Consider the following 19,389-nt stretch of genomic DNA (forward strand, 5'->3'; position numbering starts at 1 on the left):
GGCGAAGACTTTTGGAGGATGGCCTGGTGTCAAGAAGGGCAGCAAAGAAGCCACTTCTCTCCAGGAAAAACATCAAGGACAGACTGATATTCTGCAAAAGGTACAGGGATTGGACTGCTAAGGACTGGGGTAAAGTCATTTTCTCTGATGAATACCCTTTCTGATTGTTTGGGGCATCTGGAAAAAAGCTTGTCCAGAGAAGACAAAGTGAGCGCCACCATCAGTCCTGTGTCATGCCAACAGTAAAGCATCCTGAGACCATTCATGTGTGGGGTTGCTTCTCAGCCAAGGGAGTGGGCTCACTCACAATTTTGCCTAAGAACACAGCTATGAATAAAGAATGGTACCAACACATCCTCTGAGAGAAACTTCTCCCAGCCATCCAGGAACAGTTTGGTGATGAACAATGCCTTTTCCAGCATGATGGAGCACCTTGCCATAAGGCAAAAGTAATAACTAAGTGGCTCCGGGAACAAAACATCGAAATTTTGGGTCCATGGCCAGGAAACTCCCCAGACCTTAATCCCATTGAGAACTTGTGGTCAATCCTCAAGAGGCGGGTGGACAAACAAAACCCCACAAATTCTGACAAACTCCAAGCATTGATTATGCAAGAATGGGCTGCCATCAGTCAGGATGTGGCCCAGAAGTTAATTGACAGCATGCCAGGGCGGATTGCAGAGGTCTTGAAAAAGAAGGGTCAACACTGCAAATATTGACTCTTTGCATCAACTTCATATAATTGTCAATAAAAGCCTTTGACACTTATGAAATGCTTGTAATTATACCTCAGTATTCCATAGTAACATCTGACAAAAATATCTAAAGACACTGAGGCAGCAAACTTTGTGACACAAATATAAATGTTCATTCCCAAAACGTTTGGCCACAAAAGTTTCTAAATAATGAAGACATTTCAAATGTCATTTATGTCTATATACAGTGTTGTAACAATGTGCACATAGTTACAGTACAAAAGCCAAAATAAATAAACCTTAATATAGGTTGTATTTACAATGTGTGTGGTTCTACTGGTTGACCCTTTTCTTGTGGCAACAGGTCACACATCTTGCTGCTGTGGTGGCACACTGTGGTATTTCACCTAATAGATAATATGGGAGTTTATCAAAATTTTGGATTTGTTTAAAAAAAAATGTTTTGGGGTCTCTGTAATCTGAGGGAAATGTGTTTCTCTAATAGGGTCATACATTTTAATAGGAGTTCAGGAAGTGCAGCTCTCTCTCTGTCTACTTGACCTCTCTCCTCTCTGGTGACATTTATATATTTATATTGACATTTGCCCTCATTGATGTCATTAGTATCAGCATCATGGATGACCTCCGTGCAGAGCAGGATATGCCTGTCTCTAACATAGGGGCCATACCTCCGTGCAGAGCAGGATCTGCCTCTAACATAGGGGCCATACCTCCGTGCAGAGCAGGGTCTGCCTGTCTCTAACATAGGGGCCATACCTCCGTGCAGAGCAGGGTCTGTCTGTCTCTAACATAGGGGCCATACCTCCGTGCAGAGCAGGGTCTGTCTGTCTCTAACATAGGGGCCATACCTCCGTGCAGAGCAGGGTCTGTCTCTAACATAGGGGCCATACCTCCGTGCAGAGCAGGGTCTGTCTGTCTCTAACATAGGGGCCATACCTCCGTGCAGAGCAGGGTCTGTCTGTCTCTAACATAGGGGCCCTACCTCCGTGCAGAACAGGATCTGTCTGTCTCTAACATAGGGGCCATACCTCCGTGCAGAGCAGCGTCTGTCTCTAACATAGAGGCCAAAGCTCCGTGCAGAGCAGGGTCTGTCTGTCTCTAACATATGGGCCATACCTCCGTGCAGAGCAGGGTCTGTCTGTCTCTAACATAGGGGCCATACCTCCGTGCAGAGCAGCGTCTGTCTCTAACATAGAGGCCATACCTCCGTGCAGAGCAGGGTCTGTCTCTAACATAGGGGCCATACCTCCGTGCAGAGCAGGGTCTGTCTGTCTCTAACATAGGGGCCATACCTCCGTGCAGAGCAGGGTCTGTCTGTCTCTAACATAGGGGCCATACCTCCGTGCAGAGCAGCGTCTGTCTCTAACATAGAGGCCATACCTCCGTGCAGAGCAGGGTCTGTCTGTCTCTAACATAGGGGCCATACCTCCGTGCAGAGCAGGGTCTGTCTGTTTCTAACATAGGGGCCATACCTCCGTGCAGAGCAGGGTCTATCTGTCTCTAACATAGGGGCCATACCTCCGTGCAGAGCAGCGTCTGTCTCTAACATAGAGGCCATACCTCCATGCAGAGCAGGGTCTGTCTGTCTCTAACATAGAGGCCATACCTCCGTGCAGAGCAGGGTCTGTCTGTCTCTAACATAGGGGCCCTACCTCCGTGCAGAACAGGGTCTGTCTGTTTCTAACATAGGGGCCATACCTCCGTGCAGAGCAGGGTCTGTCTGTCTCTAACATAGGGGCCATACCTCCGTGCAGAGCAGGGTCTGTCTCTTACATAGAGGCCATACCTCCGTGCAGAGCAGGGTCTGTCTGTCTCTAACATAGGGGCCATACCTCCGTGCAGAGCAGGGTCTGTCTGTCTCTAACATAGGGGCCATACCTCCTTGCAGAGCAGCGTCTGTCTCTAACATAGAGGCCATACCTCCGTGCAGAGCAGGGTCTGTCTGTCTCTAACATAGAGGCCATACCTCCGTGCAGAGCAGGGTCTGTCTGTCTCTAACATAGGGGCCCTACCTCCGTGCAGAACAGGATCTGTCTGTTTCTAACATAGGGGCCATACCTCCGTGCAGAGCAGGGTCTGTCTGTCTCTAACATAGGGGCCATACCTCCGTGCAGAGCAGGGTCTGTCTCTTACATAGAGGCCATACCTCCGTGCAGAGCAGGGTCTGTCTGTCTCTAACATAGGGGCCATACCTCCGTGCAGAGCAGGGTCTGTCTGTCTCTAACATAGGGGCCATACCTCCGTGCAGAGCAGGGTCTGTCTGTCTCTAATATAGGGGCCATACCTCCGTGCAGAGCAGGGTCTGTCTCTTACATAGAGGCCATACCTCCTCTTGAAGGTTGTGTAATCAGTACAACCTTCAAAAAAGTACTTTACACACATCATAGCTGTCCATTACAATCTTTGTAATAATTGGAATACATTATTTGTCACCAGTACTTGAAAACATGAATAAAACTAAATGCATTATGATACATACATACATACATACATACATGCTTACATACATTGGGGAGGACAAGTATTTGATACACTGCCGATTTTGCAGGTTTTCCTACTTACAAAGCATGTAGAGGTCTGTAATTTTTATCATAGGTACACTTCAACTGTGAGAGATGGAATCTTAAAACAAAAATCCAGAAAATCACATTGTATGATTTTTAAGTAATTCATTTGCATTTTATTGCATGACATAAGTATTTGATACATCAGAAAAGCAGAACTTAATATTTGGTACAGAAACCTTTGTTTGCAATTACAGAGATCATACGTTTCCTGTAGTTCTTGGCCAGGTTTGCACACACTGCAGCAGGGATTTTGGCCCACACTCCTCCATACAGACCTTCTCCAGATCCTTCAGGTTTCGGGGCTGTCGCTGGGCAATATGGACTTTCAGCAGGTTATCAAATACTTGTTCTCCCCACTGCACATACAGTTGAAGTCAGAAGTTTATATACACTGAGGTTGGAGTCATTAAAACTAGTTTTTCAACCACTCCACACATTTCTTGTTAACAAACTATAGTTTTGGCAAGTCGGTTAGGACATCTATTTTGTGTATGACACAAGTAATTTATCCAACAATTGTTTAATATAATTCACTGTGTCACAATTCCAGTGAGTCAAAAGTTTACATACACTAAGTTGACTGTGGCTTTAAACAGCCTGGAACATTCCAGAAAATGAAGCTTCTGGTAGGCTAATTGACATCATTTGAGTAAATAGGAGGTGGACCTGTGGATGTATTTCAAGGCCTACGTTCAAACTCAGTGCCTCTTTGCTTGACATTATAGGAAAATCAAAAGAAATCAGCCAAGATCGCAGGAAAAAAAATTGTAGACCTCTACAAGTCTGGTTCATCCTTGGGAGCTATTTCCAAACGCCTGAAGGTACCTCGTTCATCTGTACAAACAATAGTACGCAAGTATAAACACCATGGGACCACGCAGCCTTCATACCGCTCAGGAAGGAGATGTGTTCTGTCTCCTAGAGATGAACGTACTTTGGTGTGAAAAGTGTGAATCAATCCCAGAACAACAGCAAAGGACACTGTGAAGATGCTGGAGGAAACCGGTACAAAAGTATCTATATCCACAGTAAAACGAGTCCTATATCGACATAACCTGAAAGTCCGCTCAGCAAGGAAGAAGCCACTGCTCCAAAACCGCCATAAAAAAGCCAGACTACGGTTTGCAACTGTACATGGGGACAAAGATCATACTTTTTGGAGAAATGTCCTCTGGTCTGAGGAAACAATAATAGAATTGTTTAGCCATAATGACCATCGTTATGTTTGGAGGAGAAAGGCGGCGGCTTGCAAGCTGAAGAACACCATCCCAACCGTGAAGCACAGGGGTGGCAGCATCATGTTGTGGGGGGTGCTTTGCTGCAGGAGGGACTGGTGAACTTCACAAAATAGATAGATGGCATCATGAGGTAGGAAAATTATGTGTATATATTGAAGCAAATGGGTCTTCCAAATGGACAATGACCCCAAGCATACTTCCAAAGTTGTGGCAAAATGGCTTAAGGACAACAAAGTCCAGGTATTGGAGTGGCCATCACAAAGCCCTGACCTCAATCCCATAGAAAATGTGTGGGCAGAACTGAAAAAGCGTGTGCGAGCAAGGAGGTCTACAAACCTGACTCAGTTACACCAGCTCTGTCAGGAGGAATGGGACAAAATCATCCAGTTTATTGTGGGAAGCTTGTGGAAGGCTACCTGAAATGTTTGACCCGAGTTAAACAATTTAAAGTTATTGATACCAAATAATAATTGAGTGTATGTAACTACTGACCGACTGAGAATGTGATGAAAGAAATAAAAGCTGAACTAAATAATTCTCTACTATTATTCTGACATTTCACATTCTTAAAATAAAGTGGTGATCCTAACTGACCTAAAACAGGGAATTTTTACTAGGATTAAATGTCAGGAATTATGAAAAACTGGGTTTAAATGTATTTGACCAAGGTGTATGTAAACTTCAGACTTCAACTGTATATAGCTGTGTTATGTTCTGCTTCCTGTATATAGATAGCCGTGTTATTTTCTGCATCCTGTATATAGATAGCCATGTTATTTTCTACTTCCTGTATATAGATAGCCGTGTTATGTTCTACTTCCTGTATATAGATAGCCATGTTATTTTCTACTTCCTGTATATAGATAGCCGTGTTATGTTCTACCCCCTGTATATAGATAGCCATGTTATTTTCTGCATCCTGTATATAGATAGCCATGTTATTTTCTACTTCCTGTATATAGATAGCCGTGTTATGTTCTACTTCCTGTATATAGATAGCCATGTTATGTTTTACTTCCTGTTCATTACTGGTCCAACGTCTTAGAACACCTACTCATTCAAGGGTTTTTCTTTATTTTTTACTATTTTCTACATTGTAGAACAATTGTGAAGACATCAAAACTATGAAATAACACACATGGAATCATGTAGTAACTAAACTCCTACTTATTAGGACCTGATAGTGAACTAGCTGAGATAGCTGATTGCGCTGCTATATTTAGTTAGAGTGGTTATTGTGGGAGAGGGGAGAGGAGACCAGGGCCCAAAAGGGAGGAGACCAGGGCCCGAAAGGGAGGGGAGAGGAGACCAGGGCCCAAAAGGGAGGAGACCAGGGCCCATAGGGAGGAGACCAGGGCCCAAAAGGGAGGGGAGAGGAGACCAGGGCCCAAAAGAGAGGGGAGAGGAGACCAGGGCCCAAAAGGGAGGGGAGAGGAGACCAGGGCCCAAAAGGGAGGGGAGAGGAGACCAGGGCCCATAGGGAGGGGAGAGGAGACCAGGGCCCAAAAGGGAGGGGAGAGGAGACCAGGGCCCAAAAGGGAGGGGAGAGGAGACCAGGGCCCAAAAGGGAGGGGAGAGGAGACCAGGGCCCAAAAGGGAGGGGAGAGGAGACCAGGGCCCAAAAGGGAGGGGAGAGGAGACCAGGGCCCAAAAGGGAGGGGAGGGGAGACCAGGGCCCAAAAGGGAGGGGAGGGGAGACCAGGGCCCATAGGGAGGAGACCAGGGCCCAAAAGGGATGGGAGAGGAGACCAGGGCCCAAAAGGGAGGGGAGGGGAGACCAGGGCCCATAGGGAGGAGACCAGGGCCCATAGGGAGGAGACCAGGGCCCAAAAGGGAGACCAGGGCCCAAAAGGGAGGAGACCAGGGCCCAAAAGGGAGGGGAGAGGAGACCAGGGCCCATAGGGAGGAGACCAGGGCCCATAGGGACGAGACCAGGGCCCATAGGGAGGAGACCAGGGCCCAAAAGGGAGGGGAGAGGAGACCAGGGCCCAAAAGGGAGGGGAGAGGAGACCAGGGCCCATAGGGAGGAGACCAGGGCCCAAAAGGGAGAGGAGACCAGGGCCCATAGGGAGGGGAGAGGATACCAGGGCCCATAGGGAGGGGAGAGGAGACCAGGGCCCATAGGGTGGAGACCAGGGCCCAAAAGGAGAGGAGACCAGGGCCCATAGGGAGGGGAGAGGAGACCAGGGCCCATAGGGAGGGGAGAGGAGACCAGGGCCCATAGGGTGGAGACCAGGGCCCAAAGGGGAGGGGAGGGGAGACCAGGGCCCATAGGGAGGGGAGAGGAGACCAGGGCCCAAAAGGTAGTAGACCAGGGCCCATAGGGAGGAGACCAGGGCCCGAAAGGGAGGGGAGAGGAGACCAGGGCCCGAAAGGGAGGGGAGAGGAGACCAGGGCCCAAAAGGGAGGAGACCAGGGCCCATAGGGAGGAGACCAGGGCCCAAAAGGGAGGGGAGAGGAGACCAGGGCCCAAAAGGGAGGGGAGAGGAGACCAGGGCCCATAGGGAGGGGAGAGGAGACCAGGGCCCAAAAGGGAGAAGACCAGGGCCCAAAAGGGAAGAGACCAGGGCCCATAGGGAGGAGACCAGGGCCCAAAAGGGAGGGGAGAGGAGACCAGGGCCCATAGGGAGGGGAGAGGAGACCAGGGCCCAAAAGGTAGGATACCAGGGCCCATAGGGAGGAGACCAGGGCCCAAAAGGGAGGGGAGAGGAGACCAGGGCCCATAGGGAGGGGAGAGGAGACCAGGGCCCATAGGGAAGGGGAGAGGAGACCAGGGCCCAAAAGGGAGAAGACCAGGGCCCAAAAGGGAAGAGACCAGGGCCAATAGGGAGGAGACCAGGGCCCAAAAGGGAGGGGAGGAGAGAGGAGACCAGGGCCCATAGGGAGGGGAGAGGAGACCAGGGCCCAAAAGGGAGGAGACCAGGGCCCAAAAGGGAGGGGAGAGGAGACCAGGGCCCTGGCCAAAAGTATTGCACTATTTAGGAAAAAGGGTGTGATGAGGGGCACAATCAAAATGTAGCGGTTGAGTTTAAGGTTGGGGTCAGCACCTAAACACGCAGATCTCTCTGACAGGACGCCAGCTCAGCCTAACCACAGCACAGTAATCACAGAGTCTAGACATAAACAGCACTTCTCCTCAACTTACTGTGTCTGCGACCTGTATGATACCTTACGTCCTATGGGCTCTGGTCAAATGTGTTGCACTATATAGGGAATAAGGTGCCATATGAGATCAAATCTGAACTGCCTTCAGTCAGACAGACAGAGAGGGAGAACAGGCTTTCTTTGCTTGTGAGCGAGGGAGGGAGGGAGGGAGGGAGGGAGGGAGGGAGAGGGAGCTGCTGTGCTGTTTGGTTATCAGGAAGGAGTCTGTTCCCCAGTATAACCCCAGGGCTTGTTTCAGTGTTGGTATGTATGCAAACACTGCTTCTAGAAACACGTGATGTTGCCTTGGCTGGCTGGTTGACTGGCTGGTTGACTGGCTGGCTGGTTGACTGGCCGTCTGACTGGTTGGCCGTCTGACTGGCTGACTGGCCATCTGACTGGTTGACTGGCTGACTGGCCATCTGACTGGTTGACTGGCTGACTGGCCATCTGACTGGTTGACTGGCTGGCTGGCTGGTTGAAAGGGATGTTTTCTGTAACATAGGATAGCCGTCTCTCCTCCCCTGGACCCTCTGCAGTTCATCTCAAAACGAATCACCTCTCCTCTGATGTCGTGGCAGCCTGATGACATCACCAGTGCTATGACATCACGCTTCAGTCTTTCATTCTCTCAGTTTTATTTTGGAGCAGAACGGACCAAATTTGAAGACACACACACACACACCTCTCTCCCATTGGGCATAAATGTCAGTTCAACATCTAGATTTGGTTGAGTTGTCAACAAATAATGTCACCATGTCATCGGATTTAGGTTCAAAGTTGGGTGAAAAAAAATAGTTTAATTCCCTTATGTAGATTTACGTTTTTCAAATCCAATCAGTTGTCCACGTTGTATTCAATGTCATCACTTTACATTTTCTGGTTGAAATCCCTTTGAAACAACGTTGATTCAACCAGTTTGTGCCTCTGTTTCTCTGTCTCTGTCTGTCTGTCTCTCTCTCTGTCTCTCTCTGTCTGTCTCTCTCTCTGTCTCTGTCTGTCTGTCTCTCTCTCTGTCTCTGTCTGTCTGTCTCTCTCTCTGTCTCTGTCTGTCTGTCTCTCTCTCTGTCTCTCTCTGTCTGTCTCTCTCTCTGTCTCTGTCTGTCTGTCTCTCTCTCTGTCTCTGTCTGTCTGTCTCTCTCTCTGTCTCTCTCTGTCTGTCTCTCTCTCTGTCTCTGTCTGTCTGTCTCTCTCTCTGTCTCTGTCTGTCTGTCTCTCTCTCTGTCTCTGTCTGTCTGTCTCTCTCTCTGTCTCTGTCTGTCTGTCTCTCTGTCTCTCTGTCTGTCTCTCTATCTCTGTCTCTCTGTCTCTCTCTCTCTGTCTGTCTCTGTCTCTCTGTCTCTCTCTCTCTGTGTCTGTCTCTCTCTGTCTCTCTCTCTCTCTGTCTCTCTCTGTCTCTCTCTCTGTGTGTCTGTCTCTCTCTCTGTCTCTGTGTCTCTCTCTCTCTCTCTGTCTATCTCGCTCTCTGTCTGTCTGTCTGTCTGTCTGTCTGTCTGTCTGTCTCTCTCTCTCTGTCTCTCTCTCTGTCTCTCTCTCTCTCTCTGTCTGTCTGTCTGTCTGTCTGTCTGTCTGTCTGTCTGTCTGTCTGTCTGTCTGTCTGTCTGTCTGTCTGTCTCTCGCTCTCTCTGTCTCTCTGTGTCTGTATCTCTGTGTCTGTCTCTTTCTGTCTCTGTGTCTTTTGATGAGATGAGAACACGTTCTCTGCGTTTCATTTTATGTTATTACAAACCTCAATCTTAATCACAGACCAGCTGAGATATCTTTTTACCTACACGCACTCTTTCATTCTGGAGCCAAACGATCTGATGTTTATGTTCGGTAATCATTCTGAGAGAGACTTGTTTGATTAGATAGATTAATCATATATCCTTCAACTTGTGCATAATTCAATATTCTAGGAGCTCTGTGTCTGTATCGTTGGGCTAGGTTGTATCTGAGAAGGGTGTGTAGTGAGCTCTGTGTCTGTATCGTTGGGCTAGGCTGTATCTGAGAAGGGTGTGTAGTGAGCTCTGTGTCTGTATCGTTGGGCCAGGCTGTATCTGAGAAGGGTGTGTAGTGAGCTCTGTGACTGACTATTGTTGGGCTAGGTTGTATTTGAGAGGGGAGTGTAGTGAACATGTTAAGGACGAAGGGGTGTGGTAGATTTAGGAGTGTAAATTTGATGCTTCCCACAAGAGCAATTAACAAGGAGACAGGGGAGGTCTGGGGGGAGAAATGGGGGAGGCAGGAGGATTTAGAAGAAGGTAATAGACGTCCCGGCTGGCACAGCAGTCACTTTTCAGCCTTGGGGGGGGGGGGGGGGGGGGGGGGGATCAGGGAGGGAGGGAAGGATCAGAGCGTGAGCAAGGAGAAGGAGGGAGGGGTTTTCACAAACAGCCACACCCCCTCCCTCCTCTCCTGCTCTAGTCTATCCCTCAGTTCCTCAAATTCAAATTAGCCTGGCAGGCAGCACACACACGGCACGCAGCAGACAGACAGTCAGTCACACTATACCCACTCCGTCTTCACTTCGTCTTCACTCCGTACAGTTGAAAGAGGAGTGGATTCTGGAGCGTGAAAATGTCTGCAGTGATGTGGGGAGTTGTCTGAATTTTGATCCGTCTGTCTTAGGAGAGAATGGTGGAGGAAGCTGTCTCGTTATACACCTCTCAGCAAGGTAAGGTAACGCATTGTCATTTGCTACAGGGGATGTGTGTGTATGTGTGTGTTTTACAGAGTGTTAGACACTGCCTGCTACACTGTCTGTGTGCCTGAGATATCAGCAGAAGCAAATGGCTCCTTGGCTTTAAATCCTTTTCCCTCCTAAAGGAGGTGTGAAGAAACCACATCAGAGATATTCTACGTTTCTGAGGTCTCGTCTCTTTTCACAACTAAGCAAACAGATGTACATTTTTTCACTATGTTGCTGGTATTCTCATTTTTTCACAATACTATAAAATGTACTTGTGGTAGTAGCTACATGTAAAAGTTAGCATGAGGGACTGACCAGTCTGTTGACGATGTGAGGCAAGCCCACTTCCTGTGGGTCATGTGATGTCATAGGGTTCTAGTACATTTGGGGAGTGGGATTATCCAATCGGCCTAGGGAGGTTTGTTGTGACGCTGGGTATTTTTAACCTGTGTTTCTGGTGACAACTTTTTTTTTTAACTACAACTACATGCAAAAAAGGGTCTATTGTCTTGCTCCCCATTTCAATGTGAGGCAGCAACAATACAGTCATCCAGCCAACAGCCGTCTGCTGTGTTGTCATGACAAAAGCGGTGGTGGTGGTATCGTGGAGCTGAGAAAAGAGAGCGATTTTTGATGAAAATGCAAATAGGATAGCAGAGCTGCTACTGGTCAAAGTCGAGGGGGATTTGTCCCAAATGGCACACTATTCAGTATGCGGTGCACTACTTTTTGACCAGAGCCCTACGGAGAATAGGGATCCATTTTGGATGCAACCAAGGAGAATCCCCAGTGCATATCTTGGAAAAGGGGAGGGCCGAAGGACTGTAGGTTTGTTTAATCTGAATCTATTTAAACCCAGGCTGCTTGCCGCTGTGTCTTTGTGCTGAAGGAAGCCTGGAGAAGGGTGAGAATGGGTCATCTGCTGCCTGTCGTAGTTATGGCGATGCGGTTTTAACAACCCATCATCCTAGAATTTAGCAGGACACAAGGTCAGGGTAACAGGCCCCTGGTTTTAATGCTCGGGTACGAGGACGAGCTGAGAAGAGTGCTTTTTAGCTCCTCTGATATTCCTTGATAAGAGTGAAACAATTTTAGAGAGAGGAGAGAGTTTGTGTACATGGAAGACAGAACACCACTATTTTAAAGGGAGCAGGCCTCCTGAGTTTGAAGACAGAACACCACTATTTTAAAGGGAGCAGGCCTCCTGAGTTTGAAGACAGAACACCACTATTTTAAAGGGAGCCTCCTGAGTTTGAAGACAGAACACCACTATTTTAAAGGGAGCCTCCTGAGTTTGAAGACAGAACACCACTATTTTAAAGGGAGCAGGCCTCCTGAGTTTGTGTACATTGAATTCAATCACAATGATTCCCCTTGAGAAAGTAACACTTTCTTTAAACGCAGCTTGATTCGCAAAGGATGTGTCCCAAATAACAACCCATTCCCTAGACCGGTGCTCCCTAGACCGGTGCTCCCTAGACCGGTATACCAGCGCTCCCTAGACCGGTATACCAGCGCTCCCTAGACCGGTAGACCGGCGCTCCCTAGACCGGTAGACCGGTGCTCCCTAGACCGGTAGACCGGTGCTCCCTAGACCGGTATACCGGTGCTCCCTAGACCGGTATACCGGTGCTCCCTAGACCGGTGCTCCCTATACCGGTATACCGGTGATCCCTATACCGGTATACCGGTGATCCCTAGACCGGTATACCGGTGCTCCCTAGATCGGTGCTCCCGATACCGGTAGACCGGTGCTCCCTAGAATGGTGCTCCCTAGACCGGTGCTCCCTAGACCGGTAGACCGATGCTCCCTAGACCGGTAGACCGGTGCTCCCTAGACCGGTATACCAGCGCTCCCTAGACCGGTGCTTGTTTTATGTATGTTCATGTGATATCTGAGTGTCTAACATTACAACAGAATCTATGGGCTGACATGGGCTAGTTGATCTGGACATTTCTGACAAGTTATAAATAGCTCTAATAAGAAAATTACTGCTGAAGCACTACCAGGTGTCCAAAGTGCACCTTGTGCATTCTACAATGAGTACACTGAAAAGTCAGGAGTACACTGAAACGTCAGGAGTACACTGAAACGTCAGGAGTACACTGAAACGTCAGGAGTACACTGAAACGTCAGGAGTACACTGAAACGTCAGCGAGTACACTGAAACGTCAGCGAGTACACTGAAACGTCAGCGAGTACACTGAAACGTCAGCGAGTACACTGAAACGTCAGCGAGTACACTGAAACGTCAGCGAGTACACTGAAACGTCAGCGAGTACACTGAAACGTCAGCGAGTACACTGAAACGTCAGCGAGTACACTGAAACGTCAGGGAGTACACTGAAACGTCAGGGAGTACACTGAAACGTCAGGGAGTACACTGAAACGTCAGGGAGTACACAAACTTCGGTACTTTTTCGATTATAGAACACAAAAAACGGTCCGGTACTAGAATTTGTTACTTACATTCTGCCAAATGTGTCCCATGTCATATCGATTGAGGGGATCCAGTCTGTCTAGTAATTTGTCTGAATCTTCTCTAGGGGGCAGTAGTAAGCTAGCCAGGCTACTTGTCTTCTCTAGGGGGCAGTAGTAAGCTAGCCAGGCTACTTGTCTTCTCTAGGGGGCGGTAGTAAGTTAGCCAGGCTACTTGTCTTCTCAAGGGGGCAGTAGAAAGCTAGCCAGGCTACTTGTCTTCTCTCGGGTACAGTAGTAAGCTAGCCAGGCTACTTGTCTTCTCTAGGGGGCGGTAGTAAGCTAGCCAGGCTACTTGTCTTCTCTCCGGGGCAGTAGTCAGCTAGCCAGGTTACTTGTCTATGTAGATGACACAGCCCGAGCCACATTTGATAAGCAAGTGAGAGGAGAGAGAATGCCGACAGCATGGCTTCTTCTAAGGAAAACATCATACCTCCACTCCCGCAGCTTGTTGACAACTGGCTCCAGAAGAAAACTGTGGGAGTAATTTGTTTACAAAGCAGATGAGGGCCAGCCCACCAAAACAACTAAGCAACAGGTGTTATAAAGCAGTGCCAAATGGGAAGGGAGGTTTAGTTCCAAAACAACAAACTATTTCCCACATTACATTGGAACGGTATTCTACTAGCTACTAAATTCAATATTTTTTTGTTGTTGTTGTGATAATGACATGAACATATTCAGCATGACATTCATGTGAACATTATAATATGATTACAACTCAAAAGTAAATGTCAAATGTGCTCAATTTATCTATGACAACAATACATTTAGACTACTTCCTGTTTCCCTGGGCTTGCTAACAGTAGCCTGCCAGCAGCCCTGGGTGAAGCGTTGCACTCTGGGAGTTGAAATGCACTCTGGGAATCCTAGTATGCTGTGTAAAATCTATTGTATGTGTGGTGTGTAGACTATTGCAATATAGAAGCTTCGGAAATGAGCTTTAATCTTCTTTTGGAACTAAACTAAATTTAGTTAAATTAAAAAAAATTAAATTTAGTTAAAATTAAATGATTTACAGTATATATCAGTGATTGAATAATGAAATGGTTTTGCATCAGGAACATTTTAAGATATCCCTTGTATTATTTACAGTGGTGTTTTATTTGTTAAAGAACTGAACATAAGAAAACATTATGTGTGTTGTTTTTAGTTGGTCAACCAGTTATCAACATCAAACATGCTATGTTTCTCAAATTTAAGCCCAGTGGCTATTCTGTGACTTTAGATAATAATTTCAAACCTTGTTTACATATACGATCACATACAGTGAGCTCAAGGTATTGTGACAGTGACAAATGTTTTGTTGTTTTGGCTCTGTACTCCAGCGTAATCAAAACAAACAGCAAACGAGTCCAAGTTCTTAGAGCCACAAGCTTGATGTAGTCATTGCGCGCTAGGAATATGGGACCAAATACTAAACTTTTGACTACTTTAATTAAGCCATAAGTGATTTGTTCCAATACTTTTGGTCCCCTAAAATAGGGGGACTATGTAGAAAAAGTGCTGTAATTTCTAAACGGTTCACCCGATATGGATGAAAATACCCTCAAATTAAAGCTGACAGTCTGCACTTTAACCAAAGTGCAGGAGTACAGAGCCAAAACAACCAAAGATTTGTCACTGTCTCAATAATTTTGGAGCTCACTGTATATCTCTCCATTATACGTGGGAAGGAATAGATTTCCAAACTTAAATCAATTGGAGATGATTTCTTGGTGTTTTTACAGTCTTATGTCCAACAATTAAAACAACGTGTTTAGGTTCGCCATAACAAATGGGTTGAATACTTATTAACTCAATACATTTCAGCTTTTAATTTGTAAGAATTTCCAAAAACATAATTCCACTTTGACATTATGGTGTATTGCATTGCATTTAGTTTCTGGAGGTGTGTGTGTGTGTGTGTGTGTGTGTGTGTGTGTGTGTGTGTGTGTGTGTGTGTGTGTGTGTGTGATGGGAACCAAAGTTAAACGGTGGGCCTGGAGATCTGATTTGGATCAGTAGACTCTGCAGCATCTTCTTAATAGACCAGATCTGAGCCGCGTAGACCAGATCTGAGCCGCGTAGACCAGATCTGAGCCGCGTAGACCAGATCTGAGCCGCGTAGACCAGATCTGAGCCGCGTAGACCAGATCTGAGCCGCGTAGACCAGATCTGAGCCGCGTAGACCAGATCTGAGCCGCGTAGACCAGATCTGAGCCGCGTAGACCAGATCTGAGCCGCGTAGACCAGATCTGAGCCGCGTAGACCAGATCTGAGCCGCGTAGACCAGATCTGAGCCGCGTAGACCAGATCTGAGCCGCGTAGACCAGATCTGAGCCGCGTAGACCAGATCTGAGCCGCGTAGACCAGATCTGAGCCGCATAGACCAGATCTGAGCCGCGTAGACCAGATCTGAGCCGCGTAGACCAGATCTGAGCCGCGTAGATGCACAGCTGGTACGGTCATATAATTCCGTACTTTTTTAAAGATCCTTTTCTGGAATTTTCTATTTGTACCTTTTTTGATATTGAACTCTGCATAGTTGAGGAAGAGCTGGTCAGTATTTTGCTGTATGTTTTACTTGTTGTATTCATGTTCACGTGACAAATAAACGTTCATTTGATTCGATAAATACATATACTTCTGACTGTCTGAAGAGGACTCTGTCTCTTTCTCCATTGTCCTTTCTCGAAAATCTGCAGTCATATTCGGAAACTTGGCATCTTGACTGTACCAAATGGCACCCTATTCCCTATATATATATATATATATAGGGTGCCATTTGGTACAGTCAAGACGGCAAGTTTCCAAATATGACTGCAGATTTACAGTCACCCATTTAGTGCACTACACTTGACCCCAAGTCGTGCACTATATATATATATATATATATATATATATATATATATATATATATATATATATATATATATATATATATATATATATATATATATATATATATATATATATATATAGAGATATATATAGAGATATATATATATATATATATATATATATATATATATATATATATATAGATATATATATATATATATAGATATATATATATATATATATATATAGATATATATATATATATATAGATATATATATATATATATATATATATATATATAGTGCACAACTTGGGGTCAAGTGTAGTGCACTAAATGGGTGCCATTTGGGACACAGTCTTTGTCACAAAGCTTTCAGACGACTGTCAGATCAGTTTCAATAGATGACGTGCACTCTGTCTGCCCGGGTTCGGCCTGGGTTCGGCTACCTCGACTATCGAGTGTCTTTTTAACAGTTCTATAGGGAACCTTACGTCACCCTCTTAAAATGCATTCAATCTCTTTATTCCCTGCTGAGATTGAGACGAGGGTTTAAATGAATTGGAAGAGTTTCTGTCCCAAATGGCAGTGCTCTCTCTGGTCAAAAGTCGTGCACTGCACGGAGAATAGTGTAGCATTTGGGAAGCAGCCTCTCTCTCTCGGATGTGTTTTTGAGCGTTACATAAAGGAACAACCCAAGCCACACGGAGTAGAGGAGCTTCCAGCTTGATATTGTCGCTCGCTGACCTGGAACACATTTGATCGCTTCGCTGGAAGGAGATTCTAATCACGGCGGGTTAACTGAGAACACATTCTCAATACATCGCTGTTGTTCTTTTAGCTACTGCTAACTGTCCTCGGCGTTGTGTCCAGGCACAAGGATTAGAATGAAGGCTGTAGTTGAGTTGACATTTTAAAGGCCTGGACCAGACAGTCAGGCGAGCCACTAGCTGCCGCATGTAGGATTTAGAATGAAGGCCGTAGCTAAGGGACGTTTTAAAGGCCTTCGACAGACAGGCAGGCAGGTGGACGGACCGATATCTGCCACATGTAGTATTAGAGAGAGAAAGGGTTCAGTCTGCCTTTGTCTTGGCCTCAGCCTGTGGAAGTGTCGCCAATGGTGTCTTTTTCCATATCGGCCTGGGCTGAGGAGATCTTAGTCACGCAAGTGTACATCTAAGATATTTGTGAAAACGAGTCTCTCGATGAATGGGAATGGGGACTAGGGCAGGTCTTGGGGGGGGGGGGGGGGGGGGGGGCTGGGAGTAAGGACTAGGCGGGGGGGGGGGGCTGGGACAAAAGATAGCTCAATACATAAAGAGCGACATAGTAGGAGAGGGTGAAACAGAGCGACCTACAGACATGGCATTTACAGAGAGATTGAGCTCTAGAGCAAACAACTGACAGGGTTTTTAAACCAAGGGAAAGGAACTGTGATTGGGTAGGAAACAGGAGGAGGTGTGTCTTCTGATTGATGATTGTGGGTGACCGATTGGGGAGTGATGATTTTCAGCTGTAAGGGGAGAAGGAGAGAAAAAAAAACACAGGATACCTGTATCCGTAACACCCCCCCCTACTCCCCATTCCCAGACCCCCCCTAGTCCTCTCTCCCAGCCCCCCCTACTCATTCCCAGACCCCCCCTAGTCCTCTCCCAGCCCCCCCTACTCCCAATTCCCAGACCCCCCCTAGTCCTCTCCCAGCCCCCCCTACTCCCCATTCCCAGACCCCCCCAGTCCTCTCCCAGCCCCCCCTAGTCCTCACTCCCAGCCCCCCCTAGTCCTCACTCCCAGCCCCCCCTAGTCCTCACTCCCAGCCGCCCCTAGTCCTCACTCCCAGCCCCCCCAGTCCTCACTCCCAGCCCCCCCCTAGTCCTCACTCCCAGCCCCCCCTACTCCTCACTCCCAGCCCCCCCTACTCCTCACTCCCAGCCCCCCCTAGTCCTCACTCCCAGCCCCCCCTAGTCCTCACTCCCAGCCCCCCTAGTCCTCACTCCCAGCCCCCCCGCCTAGTCCTCACTCCCAGCCCCCCCCTACTCCTCACTCCCAGCCCCCCCCTAGTCCTCACTCCCAGCCCCCCCCTACTCCTCACTCCCAGCCCCCCCTACTCCTCACTCCCAGCCCCCCCTACTCCTCACTCCCAGCCCCCCCCTAGTCCTCACTCCCAGCCCCCCCCTAGTCCTCACTCCCAGCCCCCCCGCCTAGTCCTCACTCCCAGCCCCCCCCTACTCCTCACTCCCAGCCCCCCCTACTCCTCACTCCCAGCCCCCCAGCCTACTCCTCACTCCCAGCCCCACCCCTAGTCCTCACTCCCAGCCCCCCCCTAGTCCTCACTCCCAGCCCCCCCTAGTCCTCACTGCCAGCCCACCGCCTAGTCCTCACTCCCAGCCCCCCCCAGTCCTCACTCCCAGCCCCGCCTACTCCTCACTCCCAGCCCCCCACTTGTCCTCACTCCTAGCCCCCCCTAGTCCTCACTCCCAGCCCCCCCCTACTCCTCACTCACAGCCCCCCCGCCTAGTCCTCACTCCCAGCCCCGCCCTAGTCCTCACTCCCAGCCCCCCCCTACTCCTCACTCCCAGCCCCCCCGCCTAGTCCTCACTCCCAGCCCCCCCGCCTAGTCCTCACTCCCAGCCCCCGCGTACTCCTCACAATTTATTACATACATATTTATACTGCGTGCGAGTACGAAGGGACACATCTGTGCAACAGCACTTACCATCAAAATCACACATTGACCCATGACCTATGACCCATGCCTACCAGATGCAAAGGACATCAGGTGTCCAGCTGCTTTTGTATGTTGGCACGCTTAGGGGTCAGCCGTCTGGCACGCTTAGGGGTCAGCCGTCTGGCACGCTTAGGGGTCAGCCGTCTGGCACGCTTAGGGGTCAGCCGTCTGGCACGCTTAGGGGTCAGCCATCGGGCACACTTAGGGGTCAGCCAGCGGTCCACGGTAGGAGTGGGATGGAACTCCTCGACAGAAGGCCCCTCCAGGCTGATCCTCATCAGGACTTCAGTGGTGGAGAACCCAAGGCAGCTTCTTGTCGAATTCTTAATCCGGTTCTGCGCAGAGAAGCCTCTCTCCAGAATGTTCTAGGGAAAAGATGATGATATCTTTCCATTTCATTTAAACTCTTACTGTTTAACTTATCAAAACTAACCATAGGATACCATACATAACCACCCAGGACTGTTAGTCGACCTTGTAATCGTGCCTGTAGGGGTCCTTTGTCAACATGGTCTCCCCACAGGCCACTGTAGGACTTGTCCTTGACATTGTGGCTGACCAGGATTTTCAGCTCCTTGCCACTCATCCTGGAATGCACCCATGTTGCGCAACCTGACCTGATCTGAACCTGATCTGCAGGATTAAACAGAGCAAGTGAGTTTGCAAATATGCAAACATAACATTGTCTCATATGGCAATGCAGTGTCAAATAAATTCTTACCTCTCTAGAGGCTCCTTGAAATGCCTCATCAGGTATACCGCACCATCATCGCCAGAGGTGTGAAGGCTGGCCTGGTCTCCTGGCCATGTGTCAGCGTTTAGCACTCTGAAAGACAGCTCTAGTCTGTGAAAGTCGGGAACAGAATCTTCCAAACAATTCACTGTCTCCTTCCCCCATTTTGTCTCCTTCCCCCCCTGTCTCCTTCCCCCCCTGTCTCCCCCCCCCCCCTGTCTCTTGTGCCAACAGAAAACAATACATCTGTGGTATTTACCATTCCAGCACTTAGCAAACACACACACACACACA

The 19,389-nt window shown here is 48.1% G+C and overlaps 1 protein-coding gene across 5 annotated transcripts in view; it reads left to right on the plus strand.

Moving 5' to 3' along the window:
• LOC110508084 (rho guanine nucleotide exchange factor TIAM1) overlaps nucleotides 1–19,389 on the plus strand; it is a 217,684-nt gene that overhangs the window by 36,483 nt on the left and 161,812 nt on the right. The window contains exon 2 of one of the 5 annotated variants that reach the window (XM_090224101.1): nucleotides 10,276–10,321. The exons of 3 other annotated variants lie outside the window; for them this stretch is intronic. The gene's annotated coding sequence lies outside the window, so the exon portion shown is untranslated. Of the gene's footprint in view, nucleotides 1–10,184; nucleotides 10,322–19,389 lie in introns of those variants that run through there. One more of the 5 variants, XM_090224102.1, reaches the window with a different exon arrangement.

This window comes from Oncorhynchus mykiss, chromosome 27, assembly GCF_057628025.1.
Source record: "Oncorhynchus mykiss isolate SJ-2025 chromosome 27, ASM5762802v1, whole genome shotgun sequence".
NCBI lineage: Eukaryota > Metazoa > Chordata > Actinopteri > Salmoniformes > Salmonidae > Oncorhynchus > Oncorhynchus mykiss.